This window comes from Panthera uncia, chromosome F2 (assembly GCF_023721935.1).
Source record: "Panthera uncia isolate 11264 chromosome F2, Puncia_PCG_1.0, whole genome shotgun sequence".
Taxonomy (NCBI): domain Eukaryota; kingdom Metazoa; phylum Chordata; class Mammalia; order Carnivora; family Felidae; genus Panthera; species Panthera uncia.
In genome coordinates this window covers 30,458,927-30,463,275 of record NC_064812.1, presented here as the reverse complement: position 1 = coordinate 30,463,275, position 4,349 = coordinate 30,458,927, and positions in this window count along the sequence as shown.

Here is a 4,349-nt window from a genome sequence, read left to right as displayed (position 1 = left end):
CAGAAGGTTTGCATTTATATATATATATATAATATATGCAAACCTTCTGTAAGTCCTTTGAGAGCACCTGCTCATTTGGATTCCCAGATATAATCATCTTCCTGATTTTTAGCATATATTTTTCCCTATTTGCTTTATCAAAAGAAGCACAGAACTTTATAACCAATTACACCATAGGAAAGTTATAATTGTTGAAAATGAAAGCTATTGATAAAAGTTAACAATTGTATTTACTGTAAGTCAATCACTTTACATACATTATCAAATTTAACCCTCAAATTATCTGTGATGTGCTTGTTTTCACAGATGAAGAAACTAAAGCTTTAGAAACTAAAGCTTTAGAAAATAAGAAACTTGGCCCAGGTTACACAGAAGAAGTGGCATTTTAACCAGTCCATCTGACCTTAGGGCCCAATCATCTTAATACACTAAAAAGAAAAAAAATTAAAATAAGTGGGAAAAAAAAAAAACATTTACAAGGCATTTATATGGAGGATGTTAGCCAGTTGTATTCTTATCTTCACTGAATAAAAAAGATATTATTAATTCATTGTCCTCAAAGTTGAATTCTGGGCTGGCAGCAACAGCATCACCAGGGATCTTGTTCACAATGCAAAATCCCAGGTCCCATCCAGAACTATTGAATCAGAAACTGGAGTATGGGACACAGCTTCTTTTTAACAAGCCTCACAGGTAATTCTGGTGCTCATCCACTGGTTTAATTCTTTAATTCCTTACCCTAGCAGAACCTTAGGATCACTTGAGAATTTTACACAAACAAGATACTTGGGCTTGTTCCTAGAGATTCTGATTCACTTGATCTGGGGTACAGCATAGACAAGGACCTTCAGGTGGGGGGCACCTGGGTGGCTCAGTCCATTAATTTCAGGTCATGATCTCATGGTTTGTGAGTTCGAACCCCATGTCAGGCTCTGCGCTGACAGCTCAGAGCCTGGAGCCTGCTTCAGATTCTGTGTCTCCCTCTCTTTCTGCCTCTCCCCCACTTGCACTCTGTCTTTCCAAAAACTCACATTACAAAAATTAAAGGGAATTTTTTTTTTCAATGTAACACGTGGTTTAACGTATATAGCCATGGTGAGAACCAATGGCTTGACTGAAAGAGCTAACCAAGAAAAAAATGCTGGGTTGTTTCCAGACAATAGTAAAATGACTTAGATATGCCTAAAAACATTTCTGGAGGGTTCTTTAATTCTAGGATTATGAAACAATGACCTTGGTGCCTAAAAGTATTACATATTTAATTTCCGGAGCATTTAAGGACACAAAGATGACCACAGATTAAATAAACCAGAACCAAGAGATTAAGTACCTCCACGGTTCATATTGTTTTGCTGTTTTTGAAGTAATTTATCTCCTAAATTTCTTTTAAAATCTTTAAGGAATAAAATATTTATGTCTTGATCATTCTTGATCACAATTTTGACCCTTGTCTAATAATTTACAATTGCTGTTATGATGATATTTTGTTTCTGTTTACACAAAGCATTATTATTTGTCCCTCCCAAAATAAGCAGTCAATGCCTATATTCTAATCTCTAACTGCTCCAATATCTTATTTTTAATATGGGATGAATGAATGGGAAATCAGCAGTGAGAAGAAATTCTTCCTAAATAAATCACAGAGGGTTTAGAATTACTGGTTGTATCTTGTGATTATACTGCCTGCTTAGATTCTACATCTTCCATAAGAAAACCATGAGCTTTGGGAATAACTATTTTCTTGTATCAAAATGTACATCCTTACAATATTATAAAATTATATTAATATAAATTCTAAATATAAATTTATATTAATATAAATTCCACAAAAAGTAATGAAGCACTGATACATGCTACAACATGGATGAACCTCCAAAACATTATGCTATGTGAAAAATGTCAGAACAAAGGGTCACACGTTGTGATTCCATTTATAGAAAATACCCAAAATAGGTAAATCCACAGTAGAGCAATTAAGGAGATTACTGGATTTCCAGGGGCTGCAGGTAAGGACAGGTAGGGAGCGACTGTTTAATGAGCATGGGTCTCCTTTCAAATTGATGAAATGTTTCGGACCTAGGTAGGGGTGATAGTGACACAATACTGTGAATGTACTAAATGCCAGTGAGTTGTATAATATATAATGGTTAATTTTAATTCTATGTGATTTCACCTCAATAAAAAAAATAATTTTTTAATGTTTATTTATTTTTGAGAGAGAGAGAGACAGACACAGAGACAGAGGGTGATTGGGGAAGGGGCAGAGCGAGGAGACACAGAATCTGAAGTAGGCTCTAGGCTCTGAGCTATCAGCACAGAGCCTGACATGGGGCTCCAATCCACAGACCATGAAATCATGACCAGAGCATAAGTTGGACGCCTAACTGACTGAGCCACCCAGGCGCCCCAATACAAAAATAATTTTAACAATAATTGGCATCACATCCTAAAAAGCACTTTTGGCAACTGCATTTTCATTGGATTACCGTGAGATGCATTGAAAACATGTATTTTTTAATTTTTATTTTGAAGAAATTTAATAGGAAACTAAAAAGGTGGTACAAGAAAGACCCATGTACTTTTCACTGTTTCTCCATTGCTTACATCTTACCAGTAATTATAATTATAGTATAATATAATCAGGAATTGGGCATTAGTACAATGTGCATATATAGTTCTGTATCATTTTATCACATATATAAAATCATATATCCACCACTACACTCAAGATACAGAAATATTCCACCACCACAAAGATTTCTCTCGTGCTATTCCTTTAAGTCATAGACTCTCTTCTTACCACTAATATGTTTTCCATCTCTAAATTTTTGTTATATAAAGAATGCTATATAGATGGAACTATGTAGTATGCTTTTTCTTGAGACTGGCTCTTTTTCATCCATCATAATGTCCTTGAGATCCATCCAAGTTTGTGTGTTCATTTCTTGTCATTACCAAGTAATATTCCATGGTATGGATGTACCATAGTGTTTAATCATAATCTATCAATGGACAATTTGATTGTTTCTACTTTGGGGTTATAACAGATAAAGCTGCTCTGAAAAACTGTGTACAGGCTTTTGTGTAGACACAAATTTCCACATCACGGCCATAATGCCCAAGAGCATGAATGCTGGATTCTATAGTAAAGGTTTATTTGTTTTTTTTAAGAACCTGCCCAACTGTCTATACTATTTTCCAATTCCATTAGCAGTATGTGAGAAGGTCACTTTTTCCATATCCTTGCCAAATGATAATTTGGCATTATCACTATTTCCTATTTTGGCTGTTCTAAGAGATGTGGAGTCATATCATAATCTAAGTTTACATCTCCCTAGTGGCCAGTGATATTAAATATTTCTGCATGTGCTTCTCTGCCATGGTATACCTTTGTCCTTGTCCATGAAATTTCTCTTCATGTCCCTGCCTGTTTTCTAGCTGGATTGTGTTGTTTTTTTTTTTTAAATATTGATTTTTAAGAGTTTACTATTTGTATTAAGAGTTTTAAAAATATATCCTAGGTATGAGTCCTTTGTCAGATAAATGGTTTACAAATATTTTCTCCTAGTCTGTAGTTTGTCTTTAAATTTCTTTCTTAATCAGGTCTTCACAGTACAATAGTTTCTAATTCTAATAAAGGCTAAATTATCTTATTTTTGAATGAATCATGTTTTTGATATATTAAGAAATCTTTACAAAGCTCTAGGTACTAAAGATTTTCTCCTGTTATCTTCAATTTATACTTTACATTTAAATGTATTGATGATTTTAAGTTATTTTTTTTCTATAACATATGAGGTATAGGTTGATTTTTGTTTTGTTTTGTTTTATTTTGAGGGGGGTTGCTTATGGAGTGCTTCAGTTCTACTTATTGAAAAGATTATTCTTCATACATTGAATTGCTTTTGCACCCTTAGAAAAATAAATCAATTGGTTGCATTTGTGTGGGTCTATTTCTAAGTTCTTTATTCTATACAATTGATCTATTTATCTCATTTTTCAACAGTATCACCACACAGTCCTGGTTTCTGCAGTGTATCATCATTTCCAAAATTCAGGTGGAGTGATTCCGTCTACTTTATTCTTCTTTAGAAAAAAAAAAAAAGCTTAAGCTAGTCTAGCTCCTCTGCTTTTCTACATAAATTTTAGAGTAATTTTGTCTAAATCGACAAAAAAATCTTGCTAATATATTTACATGTGTATGCTAATTTGGGGAGAATTGACATGTTTCCTATTCTTTATCATATTGAGTCTTTCAATCTATGGATGTGATATGCCTCTCCATCTAAGATCTTTGATTTCTTTCATCAGTATTCTGTAGTTTTTCTGTACATACGGCCTGCATAAAT